This window comes from Mesoplodon mirus (assembly GCF_964341445.2).
Source record: "Mesoplodon mirus genome assembly, chromosome: 15".
Taxonomy (NCBI): Eukaryota; Metazoa; Chordata; class Mammalia; order Artiodactyla; family Ziphiidae; genus Mesoplodon; species Mesoplodon mirus.
Window position 1 is genome coordinate 68,071,731 of NC_138991.1, and position 26,076 is coordinate 68,097,806.

General features: G+C 46.5%; 1 protein-coding gene and 1 long non-coding RNA gene across 3 annotated transcripts in view; one reads left to right on the top strand and one right to left on the bottom strand.

The window, feature by feature from the left end:
* Window positions 1-1,860: 1,860 nt before the first annotated feature.
* RIN2 (Ras and Rab interactor 2) overlaps window positions 1,861-26,076 on the top strand; it is a 235,323-nt gene continuing 211,107 nt past the window's right edge. The window contains exon 1 of one of the 2 annotated variants that reach the window (XM_082600450.1): window positions 1,861-1,998. The gene's annotated coding sequence lies outside the window, so the exon portion shown is untranslated. The remainder of the gene's footprint in view (window positions 1,999-26,076) is intronic. The other variant, XM_082600447.1, reaches the window with a different exon arrangement.
* Window positions 17,187-18,546, bottom strand: LOC309816929. Its single transcript, XR_014296075.1, has 3 exons — window positions 18,448-18,546; window positions 18,299-18,362; window positions 17,187-17,647 (listed from the first exon to the last, which is right to left on the bottom strand). It is a non-coding gene; the product is annotated as an uncharacterized lncRNA (long non-coding RNA).

The window sequence follows — 26,076 nt, forward strand, 5'->3', positions numbered from 1 at the left end:
AAACACAATCAATCCGGCGGGAGAAGGAGGAGAGATGTGGGACCAGGTCTGTCTCTGTCTATTTCTCCCTTCTGCCAACGTATCCAACCGCAGAGGAATTCCTGACTGTTCTACCTGCAAAATAAATAAGAATCCATACTTCCCTCCAGCTCCAGTGCCACCACCCTGCTCTGTGCCACCTTCATCTCCAGCCAGGATTATCTCTACAGTCTCCTAACTTGTTTCCACCTTTGCCCCTTACAGTTGACGCTCCTATACAGCATCAGGCCCATCTTTCAGCAATATAGCCAGACCACATCACTCTCCACTCAGACCCTCACGATGTCCAGCCAGCGGCTCAGAGCCTTTGCTAGTTCTCTGCCCAGGTATTCCCTTCCTCACCTGCCCAAATCCCACCTTCTCAAGCGAGCCTCCTCTGACCACCCCACCTGTTGGATCCCACACACAGCTCCACACACTAGCACTCCCCAACCTCCTTATTTGGCCGCCTTATTCTGCCTTTTCTTTGGTTCCCTATCACTGACCTCTTCTACCATCCCAGATAATTAACTTATTGATGTTCATGGTTCACCCTCTGCCCCTGACCCCCCAGAAGGCCAGCTCCACCAAGGCAGGGAGATCTTTGTTTCTAATCAATAACAAAGATCTTTTCATCTTTTGTTCCCCAGCTCATCCCAAACATTAGAGCAGTGCCAGGCACATAGCAGGTGCTCAATTCTTCATTGAATGGTCGACTTGGAACAGAAGAGAAGCACAGTGGGCTATGTTTTCCTGGGAGCTGAGCTGATTACAAATGAAAAATAAATGTGGGGATTTTAGAAGGCAGGATTCACAAAAGCCGACACCAGTGAATCTAAGTCGCCTCTGGCTACTGGTCTGAAGCAGAACAGGAGCAAAAATAAGGTCTTTGTCCGTTTGTTTCCTTTTTCTGCTCTGTCCGAAACAGGTGTCTTTGCGTGTTTTGTTTTTTTTTGGGGGGGGGGGACATCAGCTACTTCGGTAACTAACGCTGCTAGGTATTTCTCTGCAAAGGTGCTCTCCCCAGCGGGGAAGTGGGAAAACTCAGCAGCTCACCAGGGACCCGCCCGACTCGGAAGAAAGACGACTGCTGGTTCCTGGCCGACAACCGGCCAGCAGCTCCCCGCCTGTCTGCGTCGCCTCCCCAGGGGTGATAAAGGTCTCCCAGCGCGGAGCCAAACCACATCCCTCCTCCCCGCCGCTCTCGCTCCCTAGGGGCCGGGGCTGGGTGACCCTGAACACACAGAAAACCACCCAGGCGGCCCCCTACCCAGCGAGGACGAGCAAAACACCTCGCGGCGGGGACACGGCGCGGCCAAACCCGGGACAAAGGGCCGCGCCCACGCGGGCCTCCCCAGCTGGGGCTCCCAGACCGGCGGGTCGGGGTCCGCTGGGGGGCGGCGGGGCTCGTCACGGGAAGGGGGTGCAAGCGTGTGTGCTGCCCTGTGATGGGCGGATAGAAAGGAGACTGGGCCGAGTCTCCGAGAACAAAAGTCCGGTCCTCCCCGGGGAGTGCAAAGAGCCGGGCGGCGGCGCCGAGGCGGGGCGGGAGCCGAGCCAGCCAAGTTCGCTCCGGGTTAAATCAACTTTCTGGTCCAGCTCTCCTCCCTGCAGCCTGGGTGCCTGGTTCCCGGGTGAGCGCAGAGGCTGCGCGTCCCCGCAGTGGAGGGTGGGCGGTACCGGGGGTGCTGGGGGCCCCGGTCGCGCAGGCGCCTTCCTCGCCCCCTCGGATTCCCCCGCCCCATCCCTCCCGAGCTCTGTAGGGCGGTTGGGGGAGGGGGATGGCTAGAGCTGGAGCCGAGGGAGGGCGGGAGGCAGACACAAAGCCCTTCCCTCGCCTCCACCTCCCCTCCTTCTCTTCCTCCTCCTCTTCCTCCTCCTCCTCCTGCTCCTCCCGGGCGGGGAAAGTCAGCCCCGCGCTAGTCCGCGGGGCCACCGGTCGCCCCCGCCTCCGGGACCTGCGGGCAGGGCCTGCGCGAGGTAAGGGGCGGTGGCAGCGGAGCCCCCACCCCCTGTGCCCGCACCCGGCGCGCTGGGAGACTCCTAGACTGGGGCGGGGGCGTTGCGGGATTCGAGGCACGGGTGCTGCTCCTCGCACGCTCCTCCCCTGAGGCCTGGGGGCAGAGCGAGCGAGCGGCCTCGGGGGTCTTGGGGACGGGCGGGGGAGGGGAGAACAGGGAGTGGGGGCGCCGGGACGGGGGCAGGGTGGGCTTCCGGGCAATGGTCTTCAGCGGACCTCTGCCGGGGTGGGGGTGGTGAGGGGCCGCCGAGGCTGCAGGCGCACGGGGTGCGGGTGCGGGCGCGCGCGGCGGAGGAGGTAGGGTCTTTGGTCGAGTTCTACCTGCGGGGACGCCTACGGGGTGTCAAGTGCGCCCCGCGCCGGCGCGCGCGGCCCGGAGCGGGGTCGCACGCCCGGGTGCCCGGCGCAGACCGGGTACGTGCGCTCAGCCCGTGAGCGGGGCGGACACTCGGTCTAGGGATTTCCTCCCCCGGGGGGAGAAGCCAGACTGGGGGCAATGGGTTTGTCGCGGTGATTGATGGCAGGCGGAGGAGGAGCCCGGGTTCCTGCCGGGAAGCAAGGGGGCCACTTTCCCACTTTGAGGCCTCCTCGCCCCCCACCCCCACCCCCCGGGCTCGGCCTCCACCCTTGGCCTCGGCTCCCACCAGCGCAGCGTCCACCCACCGGCGTCCCTCGACGGCCGCGGGACGGCGGGGAGTTTGCAGAATTCAGCTTTAAAGCCTGTGATATGTTGCCAAGAAATACAGGGCGCGACCGACCCCCTGGGCCCTAACCGGCGCCTCGCTTCTCCTCCGAGCTCTCAGATCCTGGGGCGGGGTGGGGGGGGTGCTTTCCTAAGTCAGCAGAGGAAGCCGCGCACGAACCCGAGCGCTGTGGCGCGGTAGTTTCTTGCAAGCCTGAGGGTTTCAGGCACAGTGGGATTTCTTAGGAACATGCTGTCATCAACAAGGAAACCCCAGAGCACTCTTCGGACCAACAGGACTTTGTAAATATTGCAGCAAAAGCAAACATCTGGCGGAACTCGGTCATTAAGAAAAATAGTGTTTTAATGCAATATTGAAAAACATCAAATTTCATGTAAAAAATCCACAGTGAACAAAATATCAACATTTTACATCAAGTCCGGGTTGTGGTTATGACCTTGCATCATTGTTCAATGGAAGCAGTGTTTCCAGTCTCTCTCAGTTTATCTGGACCCCACCTGGGGGTTGAGGCTTGACAGTTGCATGCAGCAGATTATGCAATGCCAACTTTGTATATAGTCATGTTTTTTTTTGGTTTTACTATGAAATTTTTTTAAATTGAAGTATAGTTGATTTACAGTGTTGTGTTATTTTCAGGTTACAGCAAAGTGATCAATTATACACACACACACACACATATATATATATATTTTTTTCAGATTCTTATCCCTTTTAAGTTATTATTTTGGTTGTGGAACTCTTACTAACTTTTTACCCAGTTCAGATATGCGAGAGTATTTTGACGAGTGGACATAAAGGTGGGCATTTTCTCTTTTCCAACGTGCCTCTAGAACAATCGTGCAGTTCCTGCTCTGGCACCTCCACAGAGGGCATCGGGGGCTGTGGGTTGGGAGGGGCCTGGGGGGAGACTCACATCTGGGACTCTAGAAAGAAGGCTGGTGGTTGACAGGAGCTTTGGGGTTTGGGGACTCTGCCTTCAGCATTTGGAGTCTGGGGATATGAGAAGACCAACCTGCTACCGTGACCTCTTTGTCTAGAGACACTGTCCCACAGACAGATTATCTGAGTAGAGAAGGAGCCCTAAAATAGTCCACCCTTGACTCCCCACTCCAATGCAGGGGCAGATGGGAGCAGCTTGACTCCCAGGTCTGTGGTATGCGCTTGTTTAGAGATAACTTCCCAGCAGCCCCCTTTTCCGGGCCTGAGGTCCTCCTCCCCTTCGACAAATTCGAGGGCCACTACCCACAACAAAGAGGAGTTCCTTCTCCAGAAATACCTCTTTTCAGAGGTAAATCCTCCCCCTCTGCTTGGAGGAGACATTTCTCCTCTCTCCAAGGGCAGTCAACACTGGGAGGTCAACCTCAACTGGGCCCAAGCAGCACACATGGCCTGCATTCCATCATTTTGCTCTTTGTCCAATTCCCCTTGTATATCCAATGCTCCTGATGATCCTTCAAGATTCCTAGTGGTTTCAGCTGGGAAGGATTCCCTGGTACGGCACCAGAATTCCTTGGGTGCGTGTTACTTATGAGCAATATGCAATGGCCGCCATTTGCCCACGGTGAACTTCCTAAGGGTGGAAGCCAGCTCCTAGTTCTAACACTTAAGGAATGGGTGTTGAACAAGTGAACAGAAGTATCCCCCTGTAAAAAGCATTTTGAGGAGTTACAGGGCAATAAGTATATCCTTAGCAGATAATTTTTTTTAATGTCACTATTATTGCTCTTGACATTTTATTTTTTTAATATTTATTTATTTATTTGTCTGCACCAGGTCTTAGTTGCGGCACGCGGGATTTTCGTTGCCACTTGAGGGATCTTTAGTTGCAGCATGCGGAACCTTTTAGTTGTGGCATGCAGGATCTAGTTCCCCAACCAGGGATCGAACCCGGGCCCCCTGCATTGGGAGCACGGAGTCTTAACCGCTGGACCACGAGGGAAGTCCCAGCAGATAATATTTTTATAGTGCTTTATAAAATGCTTGTCCAGATAATATCTCAGTTGTTTCTCACAATAATACTAACAATTCCATTTGGTAGGTGGGAAAACAGAGGCCTGGAGAGGTCAAAGCACCAAAGTTGGAACCAGGGCTCCAGGCCCAGTAATCATTTTGCTGAACCACTGCTGACTTGCTGGAGGTGGCCCTGCTCAGATGCACATCCCACGCAGTGTGTGTCCAGAGCAGAATTTACACAGTGGTGTTTTAGGAGGCGGTTTTACTAAGGAATTACTAGAGTTACTGGGGTAAAATGCTTTAGAGAAATGCTAGTGTTAAGCAGGTTTTCCACTGCAGGACTTTTCAGTGCCTTTATTATCATCATGTGCATTGGGACTCGTTAGGATGACTCCATAACATGTAATGTTTGCCAGCTTCTTTTGGCCACAGAACCATGGAACATCTTCCGGATCCAGTGTTATAAGGAGTCCACTTGGGGAAGTGTTGCTTAGTTCACTCAAAACCTTCTGACATCTAGGCAGTGTTCAAGGACCACTAGTGTGCAGAATAGAAAACAAATGTATGTTATGGACATTTGAAAAGCACAGTAATGCCCCCTTGTAAATTTAGAGTAAATTGTTGGTTCCCCAGCTTCTGTGCATCTGATTAACACGAGTCAGTTCTCCCGGGTTTAATCAGATCTGAGGGAACTGGAGGAGTTGGGTAGACAATGCAGACAGACCCTAGAGAGCATAGGCCCTTCATGCTGCCAGAAGCAGGCAGAGCTCACCCAGCCTCCCTGGAGAACCCCTCAGATGCAGCTGTTTCTATGGAGTGGCCGCTTAGGGCCTCTTGTCCTGATGGTGGCTCGTCTTGGTTGACCACACCCATTGAGTGGGAAATACAGTTGCCTACCTTCTTCTCTCCCTGGGAGCTGTGGATCCTGTAGGGCATCCATGTCTACATTTACTCATGAAGAGGAAGCGACAGTCACTGTCTGGGTGCCTGGGATCAGAAACAAGGGCTGCTGATGGTCATCCCTCATCCAGGTCCCCCACTGCAGGAGGTGCAGCCCCCAACTCAGACACACCCATTGTTTGAAATTGTTTTGAATTAGAGTGTGCCTGCAATCTACTGTTAGGTACTTTTCACAGATCAGTAACCCTGGCTGTTCAGGCTTTATTGCATTTAAGAGAGGAGATGAACAGTGGATTCCAGAGTTCGTATTTCAGGGATTCAGAGGAGAGTGGTGGGTTTGGAGGAGCCTTGGGAAAGGTGATGCCGTGATCAGAGAGAGGCTGGGTGAATTTAACGTCCATCTGCTTTTGGATGGAGACATTTCTAGGTCTCCAGTGCTGAGCAAATTATCTTCCAATTTATTTCATAGATTTTTCCAAAGCACAGAATCTAAGTAGCTCATTTAGAGATCTGTAATTGAATAGGGTGGTGTCACAGAGGTCAAGGAAAGGAATGTTTTGAGAAAAATGGACTTATCAGATGGGGTGGGTGTTCATGAGAGGATGTGTGCATGTGTGTGTGTGTCCTTCTGCATGTGTGGCCAAGGAAGAGGGTGGGGAGGAAATACTGAGTGTGATTTCCAACCCGCTGAGTTTTGAAGTCCTGTATGTTACCTGATAGAAATTGTCAATAAGCAGCCAGAGTCAGGGAGTCACTGGGGTACTGTGGGGACTGGAGCTGGGGAGTTGGTGAACTCACCCAGAGTGAGGCCACGGGCCAAGGTAGAACCTAGAAGCCCACATCCAGGTCCAGGGAAGGAAAGAGAAAGAGCCTGCATTGATGATGAGCCGGACAATCCAGAACGTTCAACCCACTAGTTCCTGGCCAGCATGTGTTGTGATTGACCAGGGCCCAGGCTTACCCCAGGTTGTGAATTTTTTTTAACAGACATCATATTAGTTTCAGGTATATAACTTAATGATTCAATATTTTTATATACTGTGAAGTGATCACCATAAGTCTAGTTAACATCCGTCACTGTTGAGTTACAGAATTTTTGTTCTTGTGATGAGCACTTTTTTTTTTTTTTGCGGTACGCGGGCCTCTCACCGCTGTGGCCTCTCCCATTGCGGAGCACAGGCTCCGGACGCGCAGGCTCAGTGGCCATGGCTCATGGGCCCAGCCACTCCACGGCATGTGGGATCCTCCCGGACCGGGGCACGAACCCGCGTCCCCTGCATCGGCAGGCGGACTCTCCACCACTGCGCCACCAAGGAAGCCCCGTGATGAGCACTTTTAAGACCTATTTGCTTTTAGCAACTTTCAAATATGCGATACAGCATTATTAACTATAGTCACCATGCTGTTCATTACATTCCATGACTTATTTATTTTATACCTGGAAGTTTGTACCTTTTGACCATCTTCACCCATTTCTTCCCCATCCCTACCCCCTGCACCTGCAACTCTGGCAACCAGCAATCTGTCCTCTGTATCTATGAGCTTGGTTGTGTGTTTTTAAGATTCCATATATAAGTGAGACCATAACGTGTTTGCCTTTTTCTGTCTGACTTATTTCACTTAGCATGATGCCCTCAACATCCATTCATGTTGCTGCAAATGGCAAGATTTTGTTCTTTTTGATGGCTAGATAATGTTCCATTATATATATGTACCGCATCTTTATCTGTTCATCCATCAGTGGACACTTAGGTTCTTTCCATATCTTGGCTATTGTAAATAATGCTGCAGTGAACATGGGGTGCAGATATCTTTTCAAGTTAGTGTTTTCATTTTCTTTGGATAAATACCCAGAAGTGGAATTGATGGATCATATGGCAGTTCTAGTTTAAATTTTTTGAGGAACCTCTGTACTGTTTTCTATAGTGATTGCAGCAATTTACATTCCCACAAATAGCACACAAGTGTTCTCTTTTCTCCACATTCTCACCAGTATTTGTTATCTCTTGTCTTTTTGATAATAGCCATTCTAATGTGTGTGAGGAGATATCGAATTTCCCTCACGATTAATGATGTTGAGCATCCTTTCATATGCCTGTTGGCCATCTGTACATCTTTGGAAAAATGTTCAGATCCTCTGCCCATTTTTTAATCAGATTGTATGATTTTTTTGCTGTTGAGTTGTACGAGTTCTTTATGTATTTTGGATATTAACCCCTTATCAGATATATGATTTGCAAATCTTTCCTCCCATTCAGTAGGTTGCCTTTTCATTTTGTTGATGGTTTCCTTTGCTGTGCAGAAGCTTTTTAGTTTGATGTGGTGCCACCTTGTTTGCTTGTTTATTGTTTTTGTTGCCCTTGCTTTTGGTGTCAGATCCAAAACATCATTGCCAAGACTGATGTCAAGGAGTTTGCCACCTATGTTTTCTTCTAGGATTGTTATGGTTTCAGGGCTTATGTTCAAGGCTTTAATCCATTTTGAGTTAATCTTTGTGTATGGTGTAAGATAGTGGTCTAGGTTCATTGTTTTGTATGTGGCTGTCCAGTTTTCCTGACATCATTTATTGAGGAGACTGTCCTTACCCGTTTTTTTAAATTCTTGGCTCCTCTGTTGTAAATGAATTGACCATATATGTGTGGGTTTATTTTGGGGCTCTCTTTTCTGTTCCATTGATCTAATGTGTCTGTTTTTATGACAATACTGTACTGTTTGATCATGATAGCTTTGTAATATAGTTTGAAATCAGCAAACTTGATGCCTCCAGCTTTGTTCTTCTTTCTCAAGATTGCCTTGGCTCCGTACAAATTTTAGGAGTGTTCTAAATATTTCTGTGAAAAATGCCATTGGAATTTTGGTAGGGATTGCATTGAACCTATAGATTGCTTTGGGTAGTATGGGCATTTTTAACAATGTTAGTTCTTCCAATCCATGAGCACAGAATATCTTTCTGTTTAATCCCTGAGAAATGTGGAGTGTCAGCTGAGAGTGTGAATAGAACCACATCAGTTAATACTAGCAAACTCACTCAACAGAATTATCACATGTTGAATGAATGAGTGATTAAATGACACTGTTTTTGGTAGTAGAAACTTTTAAAACTTGCTAATGCTATGGTGAAAGTCTAAACAGAGCCATTTTGCAGAAGTTTCTTAAAAGATAAAGTTGGATTTGAGGAGGAGCAGGGGATGAAGTTACGGGCACTCTATGTGAGATGTCTTATTCTGGTCAAGAATCTTTGGTGGCAAGGAACCCCATTAGTAACTTTGAATAAGCCCAAAAGTTGTAGGAAAGTTTATGAAGGCATGCCGATTTGTTTAAGCCATCTTTTTTTTTTTTTTTTTTTGCAAAAATCTTTATTTTAAAACCTAAAGGAAAGAATCACATGTCCACTCCAACAGCTTTACCGGCTTTTTAGCAGTGATTTAAATGATGTTGGTGTGCTTCATAGTGTACAAATGAGAAACTAATTTAGGAAATGCATTACCAAACTCGGGTCTACTCGCCCGCCGCACAGCAAAACCAGTCTACCGACACCAAGTTGTGGTGAAGGAAAGTGTGGTGTTTATTTGCAGGGCACCAAGCAAGGAGAATGCCCATGCTCAAAATACCTGAACTCCCTGATGGCCTTCAGACAAGGGTTTTTCAAGGCAACATTAGGGGTAGGGGTCATAGGCTACATGGTCAGCTCATGGACATTCTTCTGATTGATTGGTGGTGAGGTGACAAGGTGATGTTTCTGGAATCTCAATCATCAATCTTCTGGTTCCAATGAACATGTAGACATCATGTAGTTGCCGTCCTCCACCTGGGTGGGGATCTTAGTTTTTGCAAAACAACTCAAAGATACGCATCAGATGTTAGTTATATCCCTTGAGGAGGAACTAGGAGTCCTGTGGCTGTTTTATGGCTGAATTGTTGTTTAAGTTATTATTACTTTTCTTGTTGGACTGCTTTTCCTTTGTTTCTGCATTTTCTCACTTCTCTAATTATTTACTACCTGACTCTGCTCTTTGGAACTCGTGGAAGGCCTAGGAGACTAAAATTTTTTTACAGACAAGAAGTGCGGGACTCTGAGGTCTCATACTTCTGAAGGCCCTGCAGGGCCCTGCTTGGTTTCAGGTGTTCTAATTACTGTGAGCTTCTGTCTCATTTGTATTTGATCATGACTTGTCAAAGTGACAGTCAGTGGAGTTATTATGTAATTCCCCCACTTGCTTGAAATTCTCGAAAGTTGAGCATTTTAAAGATAAGGCTTGGTGGAAACATTTGTATTTTACCATTTTTAATGAGTTAAGTCTATTTTAATTGAGTAGGTTAAGTCTAATTGAGTAGGTTAAAAGTGAATTAAGTCTATTTTAATTGAGTAGTAAATGAGATAAACAACAGATATTTTAGATCTCATGTATATGATTTCATGTGTTAGGTCAGACATGCAAAATACAGAAATCCAAACATTCAGCTAGTTGAAATATTAGCTCGATGAACTTTATTTGCTTTAAAAAGCTTTTTTTCCCTTTATTGAAGATATCACCACAGGTTTTATTACAAATATCTAACTCCCCATTGCATTTAAACTCAGGTTTGAGTACAAGAACATTTTTGAAAAATGAATTGAGGCAGATGTCTCCCCTGGATGGTTAGGGAGGGGCACCTTGACAGGTCAAATTGCTCCTGGACCCTGTGTCCCCAGAAATCAGCCAAGACCCCCCATGACCCCGCAGGGCCAAAACCAGAGACCGTATCTCTGTAACCAGCCTGGGGTTTGTCTGCCTTCAACATGTGGTGACAGAAAGTGAGATGTCATCGAAACAGCCATCCTCGTCTCACGATCCAGACTTTGTTCAACTAAGTGCTGTGCATTCGTGACTTTTTATCACACAAATACTTTAACTTTCCATGTAGTCAAATGCCTGTACTTTTCCTATGGATTTCTTTAATTGGCTCCAGTGCATAGAAATCCTTTCTGCATCCTCAGCCAGCGAGCCATTTACAGTTTCTTCTTATTTTGATGCTTTCAGTTTTACAGATGACTGTTGAAATTCACTTGGAATCACTTGGCAGATGGTTTGTGAAGTAAGAATGCAACTTAATTCTTTTTGTTCCCCACTAGTTTACCCAAAGGCCCAGCGTCATTTGGTGAATAAACCCAGCTCTCCCGAACTCTGTAAAACATGCTGTATTTGGCTGAGCAAGTCCCACTCCACTTTTTGCCTCTTTATCTTTCTTTCCTTTTTTCCCCCAGATTTTCTTGGCAATGTTCGCCTTAATTTTTCCCATTAGTTTTAGTCCATGACATTAGTTTGGAATTGTATTAGGCCTAGCCACTGATTTGGGAAGACCTGAGACATCGTCTTTTGATCCTCTTCCCCCAGTAGTTGAATTAGAGCCGGTAGGCATTTCTTGTGCAGATTCAGGCCTCACTGATTTCCTAGGCAGCAGGGTGCCTGGGGGAGAAGATACAAACCCGGGCTGGTCCTGCAGGAATGTGGTTGCTTTTGGTTTCAGTGATGCTGGGAGGTGTGGGTCCTGGCTGACTTCCGAGATGGGGGCCAAGGTTCCTTTGGGATCTGACCTCTGCAGGTATCCCTCTGTAATTCCCGGCCTGAAGGGCCCCTGGCCTTGAAGGGGATACTTACAAACACTGGTGAGGACGGGGCAGGGTGGTCAGTGCTCCACTCATGTTACTGAGTCCAAGCTCATACTGCTCGCCACATGACAGGCCAGTAAATCAAGAGACGCGTTGTGGGGGGAAGGAATAGTGACTTTATTTGGAAAGCCAGCAGACTGAGAAGATGGTGGACTTGCATCCCAAAGAGCTGTCCCCCTCTCTTAAACTCTGTTTCCCTGGGACTGTGGTACCTCCTGGGGGTGGAGTCATGTCAAAGAGCAGGGGGCTGGCAGAGGGCAGCGACCTCCTTCTTCCATTCAAGGGTGGCGTGGTTGCACATAGAAGGGGCACTTCCTCCCGTCCTGGGTGTCACAGAGGAGCACAGTGGAAGGGATTAGCTGGATGGACGGGGTGGTGGGTGTTAGCTGGTATCCACTGGGTTTGGGGTAGAGGAGGGTCCAGTGCAAAGACGAGACCCAGGAGGAGTGTGGACATTTGGGGGAAGAATGCATTGTTCACTGTGGTTCCACTATGGACCCGAGCTTCCCCTCCTGTGAAGTGTGGAGAGAGGGAGGCCGTGGTCCAGGCCCTCTGAGGGCTCCTAGACCAGGGAGGCAGGTGCTGCCCATGCGGGACCAGCAGAGGCCAGCTTAGGGCAGCATCAGGTCCTGAAGACCCAGACCGTGTGGAGAGATGGAGAGGGTCTAGGAGGGAAACCTGTCATCAGCTGCCCTGGGTGGAACAGCTCAAGCCCTGCAGGGAATTGTGCTCTATATTTGATCTAAGTAGAATCTCAGCTTCCTTTGTCTATAAAAGGAGATAAGGGGACATCTTCACAGGAAAGTTCTGGAGACAATATGGGACCCAGGAGAATGGCCGGATCCGAGGCCAGCTTACTGGACGCAGGCATCGTTGTGCCCCCCTCGCGGGTCAGTCTTTGGCTGAGGTCTGCCCCAAGCGCTTCTGGCTCCTGCACGCAGTCCGAGCAGGGCCCGTCAGCCTGAAGGCTGTCCTCCCACAGAGACAGGGGTGCCGGCGGTGGGAGGGAAGATGCGTTTGAAAGTGGTACAGGGACCCGCGCAGACCTCGGCCTGGGACGCTTGTTCTCAGCCCCACAGAAGCCGGCAGGGTGGGTGGTTGGAAGATGGTCCCTCCTCCATTTCTTGGGATGGTGCAAGGCACAGGAGTTTCTTACTAACCCTCTGCTGTGAGGGATAATGTGTGCAGCTTACTGGCCCATGGTGGTCACACTGGCCCACCAGAAACCATCTCTGAAGCTTCCCCACCATGTTGATTTCCCTCAGTTCTGCTGCAGGTATTTATGCCCCCAGATCTTATTGGAAATAGTCAACATAATCACAGGATGCCTGTAACTATGCAAAGAGCCTTCGTGGACATAGTTAGCCCTTGGTTCCCAGTTCCTTGAAGACTGATGAGGTATAGGACAGGGGACATTGAGAACCTCAGGGAACTTTAAGATCTGAAGAGCTTCTTAATCATGTCAGGAGATGACAACATAAATCCTCACTGTCCCGGCCAGTCATTAAATACACCTAAGCATCTGAGCGCATTCATACCTACACCTTCCGTCTTTTCTGTTCTGTAGTCATCCTCCCCCTCCCACCCCCACCCCCCCCAGTTCTGGTAGTTTGCACCAGCCCCTCAGTGGAAGCATAAGACCACGGACTTGTGAATTGCTTCAAACTAGCCAATCACAGGAGGCTTCAGAGATGAATGAAACCCATTGCTCCCAGGGGCTGCAATTCAGCCTGCAGATCCTCCCGTGATAAGGAGTCCACTCATCTGCTCTTCTGAGAACCCAGCAGCTGGAATAAGGGTTGAGACAGAGAAGCCAGAATTACATGACAGTACCACATGGTCTGAGATGAGATTTTTTTTTTTAATTGAGTACAGTTGATTTACAATGTTGTGTTAATTACTGCTGTACAGCAAAGTGACTCAGTTATACATACATATGCACTTTGTAAAATATTCTTTTCCACTATGGTTTATCGTAGGATATTGAATATAGTTCCCTGTGCAATACAGTAGGACCTTGTTGTTTATCCATCCTATATATGCTAGCTTACATCTGCTGACCACAACCTCCCACTCCATCCCTCCCCCAACCCCCTCCCCCTTCGCAACCACAAGTCTATTCTCTATGTCCATGATTCTGTTTCTGTTTCATAGACATTTGTGTCATATTTTAGATTCCACATATAAATGATATCATATGGTATTTGTCTTTCTCTTTCTGACTTACTTCACGTAGTATGATAATCTCTAGGTCCATCTACGTTGCTGCAAATGGCATTATTTTGTTGTTTTTTTATGGCTGAGTAGTATTCCATTGTGTGTGTGTGTGTGTGTGCGTGTGTGTATATACACACCACATCTTCTTTATCCATTCATCTGTCAATGGACATTTAGGTTGTTTCCATGTCTTGGTCATTGTGCATACTGCTGCTATGAACATAGGGGTGCATGTATCTTTTTGGATTATAGTTTTATCTGGATATATGCCCAACAGTGGGATTCCTGGATCATATGGTAACTCTATTTTTAGTTTTCTGAGGAACGTCCGTACTGTTTTCCACAGTGGGTGCGCCAACTTACATTCCCACCAATGGTGTTGGAGGGTTCCCATTTCTCCACACCCCCTCCAGCATTTGTTATTTGTACACTTTTTAATGATGGCCATTCTGACCGGTGTGAGGTGATACCTCATTGTAGTTTTTTTAATCTTTTTTATCTTTTTTTTTTGCGGTACGCAGGCCTCTCACTGTTGTGGCCTCTCCCGTTGCAGAGCACAGGCTCCGGACGCGCAGGCTCAGCGGCCATGGCTCACGGGCCCAGCTGCTCCGCAGCATGTGGGATCTTCCCAGACCGGGGCACGAACCCCTGTCCCCTGCATCGGCAGGCGGACTCTCAACCACTGCACCACCAGGGAAGCCCCCTCATTGTAGTTTTGATTTGCATTTCTCTAATAATTAGTGATGTTGAGCATCTTTTCATGTGCATATTGGCCATCTGTATTCTTTGGAGAAATGACTATTTAGGTCTTCTGCCCATTTTTGGATTGGGTTGTTTGTTTTTTTGTTGTTGAGTTGTATGAGCTATTTGTATTTTGGAAATTAAGCCCTTGTAGGTCACTTCATTTTCATGTATTTCTGAGATGAGATTTTAAACATTATGTTTCAAGCTCTCAAGAGATCTATCATCAGATCTAATTTTAACTATCGTTATAAGGTAGGAATATCTATTTCTTAGTTTTTTCCTAAGGTATTTTTCATTTAGTGTAAGTATCAAGAAACTATTAAAATAAGAATTGCAAGAGAAAAAAAATGATCAACTGTAAGGGTAAAAGAAAATGAATAGTTTGAAAATGTAGCATTTTCACTTCTGTTTTTCCATAAGTCCATTTAAAGTTCTGGGTCTTAGTTGTTGTTTACTGTTCTGTGGGATTCTCTATACATCCCGTGAAAGACGATACATCCCGTGAAAGTATGGAAGGCTTCAGGGTAAGCTGTACTCAGTTCTTCCAGAGAGAGAAAAAGAGCCTGGCATAAGAACTAAGACTTTGTAGTTCTCAAAGATTTTGATGCTTTTATAAATTAAACATCATTCTAGAAACAGATAAAAATCAATGAATTATGGCAAAGTAGTTGTTAAAGGTTGACTGAACTGAAGGTACTTATACAGCTGCATGATTAAGTATTATTTAATTGAGCAAAACTGCCTTTGAGGAAACATTTTTTGGTGAGTGCTAGGAAAATGGACGAAGCTATTAAGCCATTTGACTTCAAGCATGTTTACACACCATGTGAAAACCCAGCACAGAAGCAAGGAGAAAACCCTCTGACTGATAAAGCATTTTCCAATAAACTTAACATTTAACAGAAAATGTCTTCGAATGGACGGCGGGGGGACGCAATCCACCTTGCCCTCTGTCTCGAGGAGGGGATGTGGAATTTTGTTTTTCCTGTAGCGTTGCTTTGGCTCGGCCACAACCATGCTCTACAATCCATTGACCCTGCCACCTGGTCACTGCCCCTCGTCCACGTCACATCCTCACCTGCGTCCTTCTCAGCCTGGATCTCAGGGTCTGGGGTCATAGCTCTTCCTTTGCATAAACCTTAATTTTCTTGTCTCCCTCAGGGGACTCCTCTGACTGAATCCCAACCCTGGTCTGTGTCTGCACCAGGCAGGCGGACAGGCTGGAAAACCACGGGCGTGTTGAGGGTTTGTGGCCGTTGATCTCAAGGGCTCCTGTTCCATTTATCGGTCCATCCACTCTCCTCTTCAGATCAGATTTGACAGACTTAAAAAAAAAATCACATTCACATATATATGGGAGGGAGATGAAGTTTCAGAAACTAACACTGCTCTGATGTTTCCTTTTCCCTTCTCTCTGATCCTATCCTATTTCATTTACTTAAAGTATGCTGATGGTGACCTTCTAAATCGATTTCACAGCCCACTAATGGGCTTGGAAAGAAAGAAGCCCTGGACTATTTCATGCTGATTCCTCCCTTCTAGAACCTCCCACACATTCCTCACCCTCCTCACTCTCAGTTGATGACCTTCTTATTTCACTGAGATGCTAGAATTAGAAGAACTTCCATGAGTCCTGCCCTGAAACTCCCAACAGACCTGCATCTGGATGCACCTGCTGTGTCCTCCTCCTGCCACGATGGATAGATCATGTGTCCTTCTCTCTGGGGTCCACCCCTGCGCTGGTGCAGTGGACCCCAACTTTTCCCCATACTCGAGGACATCCCTCCCACAATGGCCCCCTCTGTGTCCTGGATCACCAGTTTCCTGGAGTCTCTACCGACTCACTTCCGTCCAGGTACAGTCATACCGTAATAGCACCCATCTTTAGAGAAGCTTCCCCTGACCCCACACCTGCCTCTTCACAGGGGTGTGCTCCCTGTCCCCACTCCCCCATCCATTCTTTCCTAGACCCACTCCCATCAAGGTCTTGTAACCCCATCTGACCTTGTCAGGGGCACCCGTGACCTCCATGTTGCCCAATCCCATGGCCAGTTTTTGGTCCCCATCTCCCTCCGTCTTCCAGTAGCATCCGACACAGGTACCCGCCCTTCCTTCTTACAAATACTTGGCTTTCAACACCACACTTTCTCTCGCTTTTCCTGCTTCGCTAGGGGCTCCTTTTGAGCCTCCTTTGCAAGCCCCCCGCCATTTCCTTAATCCCTGACCATCGAGTTCCTTGGGGCTTAGTCCTTGGTCTCTTCTAGTTGATTCTTCCGCTAGGCGATCTCATCCAGCCTTGCTGCTCTCAATCCCAGCTGCGTGCGATGGTTTCCAAGTCAAGCCTCCCCGAAACTGCAGCCGCTCTTGGGTGCCCAGTGACCTCTTGGGTATCTCTGCTCGCTGGGCTCATAGGAATCTCAGACTGGATGTGTCCCAAGCGGACTCCTTGTCCTGCCCACCTGGTCCTGCCCCGTCCTCTCATTTCCCCGGTTCATCCAGTAGCTCCATTCTCCCAGGTTTTCAGGCTCAACACCATGGACTGTCCCCCTACCCCAATATCTTGCATCCAGTCCATCAACAACAGGTTTGCTCAGCTCTGCCTTCAAGCAGTATCCCTGAGCTGTCCACATGTCACCCGCCCACTGCCACCACCTCTAAGCCCCCATCGTCTCTTACCTGGAGTCCTGCAGTGTCCGCCTGACGCGTGGCCTTGCTCTGTGCTTGCCTCCCTGCAGTGTTTCTCTCCACGGGGTACTCACAGCCGACTTCTAAAAACATGTCAGTGCCTTTCCTTCCAGTTTTCATCTCACTCAGAGTAAAACCCACAGCCTTCTCTACAACCCGCAAGTCCCTTTATGGCCAGGGCTCAGCACACATCTCCCCTCCCCTCCTGCCCTCCCAAGAGGTGGTAAGCCTGCCCCCGTCCCAGCCCTGTCCGGCTCCTCCTTAGCCAGGGATGGGCTCCCTCCAGATCCCCACGTGACCCGCCCTCACTGCCTCTGGTCTCTCCCGAGCGTCACTGCAGAGACGGTGTCCCTGATCGCCCCGTGAAAAACAGCATATGTACCCACGCCCTCCTCTGTTCTCCCGGCATCTGTTTGCACCCGACACGCACTGGGCAAGTCGGGGGTTTGTCTGGTTTGTCCCCAGAGTAGTGCTGGCATATCTATAGCAGGTACTTAATAAAAACTTGTTGAATTAAATAGTGAAGGCACAAAGAATTGTGAAGCTTGGGCGGGGTGACTAAAGAGCCAAAAAATCCCTTTGGGCTAAAAATAAAAGTACGCCTGTTGTGAGGCAGCTTTCCAGTTTCCTGCAGGAGATGCTGCCCGCTTGGCTGCGCCAGCCCAGGGCACGGGGGCCGTGCTGTGGAATCCGGAAGAACACGAGCCTTGGAAGCTCTTTCTCTTGATTCTTTTCCCCAAACCCTGGAAAAAGTTTCTGCAAGAGAGATTTTTTTAAGTGTAAGTACATGCAGTGTTCAACTTTAAGACAGAGATAAAGACATTTGGAAATTTGAACGCAGCCTCCAGAAGGATCGGAGGGATGGGCCGAGGGACTGGGATGCTTACAGCTAATAAAGGCTCCAGACCCAGGAGAGTTGCTTCCGTCCTCCTGAAGAGGACACCGCCCTGCAAACCCCGGTGACAGACAAGTTTCAACCCACGTGCGTGACTGGAGGGGCCAGGCAGGACCGCTACATAATTTGCGGGGCTCAATGCAAAGTGAAAATGGGGGCGCCCTGGTCAAAAATTATTAAAAATTTTAAGGAGGTGTCAGAGCGTTAAACCAAGAGTGGGGCCTTCCTGAATGCAGGGCCTGTGCGACCACACAGGTCACACGCCACGGAGCTCGCCACGGGCCACATGAGACGTGAGCGTCCACTGACCAGGGCTTCAAGGTCCAGCTGACGAGCACACCAGCCAGGGGCACCGAGCGCCTTTGAGGTGGTTACCCCCTGTGTTGTCCCTTGGGACCCAGGAAGTGGTTTTATTTTCCCTCTTTTTTCAGATCGTAGACCCGAGGCACAGAGAGGTTAAGTAACTTGTCTGTGGTCACAAAGCGTGAAAACGGAAGAGCCGAAATTCGAACCTGCTCTGTCCAATGCCAGGACCTACACTCTGAGCCGCACCCATCACATCTCCAGAGCATCTCTCTGTGGAAATACGAAGGTGTATTAGAGCTGCCATAACTCCCTCTGGAGGCGCCAAAGACAGAACCGGTCTGGGCCCCTCTCCTACCTTCTGGTGGCCTTGGGCGACCCTCAGCCTGAGGACGCAGGGCTCCAGTCTCCACCTGCGTCCTCCGGTGACGTCCTCCCTCTGTGTCCACACGTGGCCTTCCCTCTGCACGTGTCTGTGTCCAAATTTGCCCCTTTTATAAGGACCCGGGTCACACTGGATTAGGGACTTAAAGACCTCGTCTTGACGAAATCAGCATAGACCCTATTTCCAAATAAGGGCCCATTCTGTGTGGTGCTGGGGATCAGAACCCCACTGATCTTTTGCAGGACACATAATTCAACCCATAACAGGATGTAAAGTTGGACAATGATCAAATATGCAGGAAGTGTGACCAGTGCACATAGTCAGAAGTAGAGTCAGGCACTCTCGGTGGTGAGTAGTTACTCTGTGGTCAAAGCACCCGATAGGAATCACCTCACTCCTGCCCCCCTGCCTTGTTCTCAGGGAGTCCTCGGCACCCTTCCAGAAGTGGAGGAAGCCGAGAATGGGAGCCGAAGGCTTAAAGAAATGACAAGTGAAGTGGGTGGATCTCACCTGCTGGTTTGCAGGTGCGCTGTCCGTTAAACCAGCAGCGCTGGGTGCCAGGGTCCCTGGAGAGTCAGCCCTGAACAAACCCCAGCTTCTCCTTCTGCTGCCTTAGGGAGTGCTAGAGACCAAAGGACTGGATTTGGGAGATGAGTGATAGAACTTCCGAATTCCTAATAATGCAGATTCTGATCACAGCCTATTAAAAATAACATCATCGAGTGTGACATTCATACATAGCATTTACACTGTATTTACAACTGTTTCCATTGTATTAGGTATTATAAGTAATCTGGAGATGACAAAGTATATGGGAGGATGTGCCTAGGTTATATGCAAATACTACACCATTTTATATAAAGGACTTGAGCACCCGTGGATTTTGGTATCTGAGTGATTGTAATAGGATTTTATCTTAAAAAGATCACCCTGACTGCTGGTTACAGAAAGGGTTTCAGTGAAGCAAAAGTGGCCTCGAGGGGACCAGATGGGAGAGTCTTGTAATCCTTCAGAAGGCGGCTCTGGGTTCTCTGGAAGAATCAGAGGCACTGTTTAGAGAAGACCCAGCAGAGCTCAATGATGGATTTGCTGTGAGGTGTGCAAAGAGGAAATCATCCGGGATGGCCCCGGGCTTCCTGCATTGACCACTCGGGTTAGTGGAGGTGCCATTGATGGAGATGGTAAACCTGGGAGGAAAGGGCGTGACGCTGAAGAGTCCCCTGTTGTATGTGTTAAGTTTGCAGTGACAGTGGGATCTCAGGCGGAGGTGTCAAGGAGACTGATTCCAGGGTCTGGAGCTTAAGGGAGCTTTGGGCTTCAAACCCATAGTAAGCCATTTCAGTATATCTAAATCCAGGGGAGGGTGACATTGTCTATAGAAGAGGTATGGAGGTGTTGTCCTAGGGTTAGCTCATGGAGCAGGATGGTCATAAGTGCAGAATTTTATGTTTCTTGATCTGGTGACCGGAGTCTGAATATGTTGCAGCTCAAGGGTTGCTGCTGGTTCATTTCTCTTAACTGCTTATCTTCCCCGCAGACAGAGCCCCTCTGATAGATGGGTCTCATCTGGCGCCCTCTAACACACGGTTTCTGAGTCTGATGGAGAAGGACCTTGGGGCTGAAGAGTCCACTTGATTTTGTCGATAGAGTCCTGAGGGCTGACTGAACTAGGCATCATGGTGAGAGCTCACCTTTATTGAGTCTGTGCATGTCTCATACCCCGCACAGTCCATGCACTGTCTTTTCAAGTGCTTGCACCAATCCTGAAGATGGGTACTCTTCTTATGCCCATTTGACACTGGGAAGCTTGGACAGCATGAGTGACCTGCTCAAGGTCAAGCTGATCAGGGCTGGAACAGTTTGGCCCCAGGTGTATCCATGGACAGAGCCCGATTCTCCGAGTCAGCAGACTGAGGAACTTTCCATCACGTGACCCACCGTCGTGCAGGTGGGTGTGACACTCAGTGCATCCGGGAACCTGTGTTCCCCCCACCCTCCCTTGTCCGAGCCTCCAGCTCGGCTCCCGCCACAGCTGTAGAGAAATGCTCAGGAAATCTGGTTTCACAATTTCCCTCTGAAATAGAAATACTTAACACAAATATTTTTGTGACGTTTATAGTTCGTTAAACACTTTCCTAGGCATTCTCAAACCTCCATCCTTTCTGTGCCCTCAAGTCTACCAATAATTTCTTTGCAGTGAGTTGATGAAATAGGAAAAGGGGAAATAGGAAAACATGTACCGCCCCACCCCGCCTTTAACTATCTTCTCTCTTATTTGTAAGGCTGTATTGCTGGTGGACCATCAAATTCTTTAACAAAGAAAGAATTTCAACTAATAGATTGGTTACAGTTTTCTTCTCTTCTTTTTTAATTGTAAAATTGCCGGAGTCCAGCTCCAGCGAGTCCAGGGATACCCGAGGGATGGATAGCGTCGACGAAGGAAATAATTCTATTACTTCAGCATTGCATGTTTCTTTCTCTCATGTCTTTATTCTTCATTCTTCTTATTCTTCATTCTACTTCTATTGTTTACAATCACAGGTTTATATATTGTAGTTGATTATATTACCAGGTACGTGGCCAAACAATCTTAGCACAATCAAACCTCAAAATATTCTATAAAGATTTTTTAAAACAAATATCCCCTAGTTTCTAGATGTCCTATTAAAATATTTCCCCAAGTTCCCATTAATCACAGGTTGTTTCTTAGTAACCAAGTCAAGCAGTTCTATGATTATTTCAATTGTAAAAGTTGGAGCTACTTGTTCCTATTTCTCTTCTTGCATGAGCAACCTTTTACAATGGTTCCACGAAAATATTTACAATGTACCTGCATGCTCTTTCTCGTTGTTTCCTTCAACTGAGACGGTGTTTTCTCCCTATCCTGGCAACGCATTCTGCTCTAGTCATTTGTTTTTCTATAATTAATCTTCCTTTATAATAGAACCATAAATTTCCTATGTCGTCATCAGGAACTCCGGCCCATGGCCATAACTCCATACTAGAGGGTGTTTTTCATAAAAACATCCCCTTAGTTCCAGGCTCTTAATTCTTTACCTATTTCCCCGGGGCTTTAGTGGGTACTTCCCATTCTGTGGTAGTTTCAGGAGGGGGAGTCCTAGAGGAATTTTTCTTTCACGTGGAGCAACATCCCCCCAAAATTGCCCCTGTATGTAAATTTATTATGATAAAACATAACAACGGAGCTGTAGTCCACCTTCCTGGCACGGCGCTGCCTTGCAGTTTCGCCTTCCGTTGCTCATGACTTTGTCATGGTGCAATGGCTCCAGGATGGCTTCCGACATAAAATATAACAGAATTTACCATCTTCACCATTTTAAGGGTACAGTTCAGCGACATGAACAGATTGCTGTACATCCATCCCCACCTTCCATCCACAGAACTCTTTTCATCTTTCCAAACGGAAATACCCGCTAAACAATAACTCTCCCTCCCTCTCTCTCCAGATCCTGGCAACCACCGCTCCACTCTCTGTCTCTGATTTCCACAACTCTAGATGCTTCATATAAGTAGAATCATACAGTATTTGTCTTGTTTATTGGCTTATTTCATACAGCATAAGTGCTATATATTTACCACATGAAATACTGGCTTATTTCACTTAGCTTAATGGCCTCAAGTTTCAACCATATTGTAGCACGTGGCAGAATCTCCTTCCTTTTTAAGGCTGAATAATATTCCATTGCATGTAATACCACATTTTGTTTATCTGTTAATCTGTCTGTAGACACTTGGGCTGCTTCTGCCTTTTGACTATTGTAAATAATGCTTCTCTGAACATGCAAATTCAAATATCTCTTTGAAAGAGATATTTGTTTTCAGTTTTTAGGGGTGTATACTCAGAAGTGGAATTGCTAGATCATATGGTAATTCTATTTTTAATTTCTTGAGGAACTGCCATACTGTTTTCCATAGCAGCTGCACCATTTTGCATTCCCACCAAGAGTTCACAAGGGTTCCAGTTTCTCCACATCTTCGCTAACACTTGATATTTTGGTTTTGTGTGTGTGTGTGTGGTTTTTTTGGGTAATAGTCATCCTAATGGGTACAACATAGTATCTCATTGTGGTTTTGATTTACCTTTCTCTAATGGTTACTTATGTGAAGCATCTTTATTTGCTCGTTGGTCACTTGTATATCTTCTTTGGAGAAATTTTTACTCAAGTCTTTTGACCATTTTTAAATCTAGTTTTTTGTTTTTGTTGTCAAGTTGTAGAAGTTCAGTCTATATTCTGGATATTAATCCTTTATCAGATACATGCTTTGTAAATATTTTCTCCCATTCTGTGGGCTGCCTTTTCACTCAGTTGCTTGTGTCCTTTCAGGCACACATGTTTTTTAATTGTGATGTAGTCCAATTTATCTTTTTTTTTCCTGTTGTCTGCTTCTGGAGTCGTACCAAGAAATCATTGCCAGATACAATGCCTTAAAGTTTTTCTCCTATATTTTCTTGCAAGAGTTTTATAGTTTTAGCTTTTACACTTCAGTCTTTGATCTGTTTTAATTTTTGTATATGGTATGAGTTAAGGGACCAGCTGCGTTCTTTTGCATGTGGATATCCATTTTTCCTAGCACCATTTGTTGGAAAGACTGTCCTTTCCTCATTGAATGGTCTTGGCACTCTTATTGAAAATTATTTCACCATATATGCATGGGTTTATTTTTGGGCTTTCTGTTCTAATCCGTGGGGTTTTTTCTCTGTCTTTATGCCAATACCACATTGTTTTGATTACTGTAGCTTTACAGTAAGTTTTGAAATTAGGAAGTGTGAGTCTTCCAACTTTATTCTTCTTTTTCAAGATTGTTTTGGCTATTCAGGGTTTCAGGGGATTCTACATGAATTTTAGGATGCATTTTTCAATTTTTGCAAAAGAAAGTATGGTGTTGATATTTTGCTAGGGATTGCATTACATCTGGTTAGTATTGACATCTTAACAATATAAATCTTCCAATCCATAAATGCTGAATGTCTTCCCATTTATTTGTGTCTTCTTTAATTTCTGTCAGCAACATTTTGTAGTGTTCAGTGTATGCCTTTTGCCTCCTTGGCAAAATTTAAATGTATTCCTAAGTATTATATTCTTTTTAATGTGATTATGAATGGAATTGTTTTCTTAATTTCCTTTTTGTACTGTTCATTTTAAATGTATAGAAATGCGCCTGATTTTGTGTGTTGATTTTGTATTCTGCAACTTTGCTGAATTCTTTTATTAGTTCTAATTGTTTGCAGAATCTTTAGGATTTTTTAACATATAAGATCATGTCATCTGTAAACAGAGATAACTCTTCTTTTCTTTCCAATTTGGATACCTTTTATTTCTCTTTCTTGCCTAATGCTCTGGCTAGGGCTTCCAGTACATGTAGAAGTGGTGAAAGTGGGCATCCTTGTCTTATTTCTGCTCTTAAAAACAGGAGGGAGTGTTTTTTAACCCTCCTCCATCCTTTAATCCTTCTCCATCATTAACAGCAAAGTGTTTTGGATTTTTGTTTGTTTTTTCATTCTGTTTGAATATGAAGCCTTTAAAGGGGCTGAGGATGCAGGCAGAGGCTGTGGAAATCCTGGTGAGGTGGGGAAAGGAAGGATGCTGATGGGCATTGCTAGGGGAAACACAAGGAAATGGGGAATAAGTGTGTGGCTGAGCCGTGCCCCCAGGAGTGGGGTTACACCAACTACTGGTGGCCTGGTCCATACAAGCTCCTTCCCCTCTAAGCCCAGGGGACCCCTTCCCCATCCCCACTCCACCAGGGCCCCTTCTGCCTATGGCTCCTTGCTCACCTGTCTGCTGGGGTCTTTGCCCCACTGGAGAGCCAGGGTAGGGTAGCCCCAGTCTCACTGAGGAAAAGGTCGTTTGGAACCTGAGCTCTGCTTTCTTCACATTTTTTCCTCGACACAGGAAGTTTTAAATCCCGCACTCCAGTTACCATAAAATGGCACCACAGGAATTAAACAAGCTTTTATAAATTGTTGATTACATTTGACACCACCCTCCAACATAGCCTGGAGGTTCCAGAAAATGATGATTTTAAACTAAACCCTCAAGTAAACTGGAGCCATCTTGACTCATGGCAGAAACATTCACCAATATTTTTCTCTAACTTTATATGTTTCCAGCTGAGAATCAACCTTCTTTGTGATGAGGGGGATTTCCTGTTCACATGAACTCTTTCATGGCTCTGGTGCAGTTTTCATTCCACAAGAATTATAAAATACTGTGAAAAAACAAACAAAATGCTCAGGGGGAGCAAAGCCTTGCTTTGTGGCATCCCTGGGCTTTTACTTTGCTGGTTTTTTAAAGTCAGATTTCACTCTTAGAAACAAAGACATAATTGAATATTGGGAGACTTGGGACCTCTGATTACGATTGACACATGCTACACTCCAGTCTTACGGGGTGTGATTTTCCTCCAAATCTAATGAAATTCCCAGAAAGGCAAATAATGCTATAGAAGCTATATTTTCAATGGAAAAGAAAAAAATCATGTCTCTGTTTGAGGTTTGGCTGAATAGATTTTTATTTGTTTGGAAAGGAAAAATAAAGTCTCCTGATACAGAAGTGATAACTTTAGAAATGCAAGGGGTGTTATTGCCCCTGGGCATTTACAAATTTATAAATTATCTACATGAACATGCTTCCTTGACAGGTGTTATAAAACAGGTGCAGTATCGGTGTTCAGACAAGATGGTGAATTAAATTTGCATAAGCATTTACGTAGACAAAGAACTTTAGGTAACAAAAGACCCTAAAAATCGTTGAATCCTAGCACCTAACTTTACAGAAGGGGAACACAAAGTCCTAGAAAAGTTAAATTATGTGTCCAGGTTCTTACAGCTCACACACTTCACGTTTGAGGCCCTGTGGGCCATTTATTTAGATGTTGCTGGGGTGAATAACAGTTATGTTTGACTTTAATCTCACATCACTAGTTGCTTTTTGTCCCCTTTCTGGAGAGAAAGAAGTCTAATCTAGCAGGAAAGACATTTTGTGTTTTTGTTTGTTTTTATGAGATATGAGAGATTGTAAATGTACTTTTATGACTGAGTTGTTTTTACCTATTTGGATTTTTCTTTTTAATTTGTTGCTTCCCATATGCTACCTGCTCTAATTTCAAACTTATCTTTTTCTAATTTTTTCAAATTAAATAAGTAAAAAAAAAAAAAAAAACCCAGAAACCAGAAAACAAAACAGCATCATCCTTGCTCTTTTTGCTCTTGACATCACAGAGGACAATGTCACCTGAAAAAAGCCTGAGTAAAACAGTGATCCAGAGGAGCTGTACTCTGAGACCTTAAAGAACTGATTTTGCTCAGTTATCTTTTTATGGGTTTGTCCAAGAGTGGTTATGATTTATAAAAAACATGTCTTAAGTTGAATAGAGCTCTTTTGATGAGACTTTTTTTTAACATCTTTATTGGAGTATAATTGCTTTACAATGGTGTGTTAGTTTCTGCTGTATAACAAAGTGAATCAGTTATACGTATACACATATCCCCATATCTCCTCCCTCTTGCGTCTCCCTCCCACCCTCCCTATCCCACCCTTCTAGGTGGTCACAGAGCATGGAGCTGATCTCCCTGTGCTA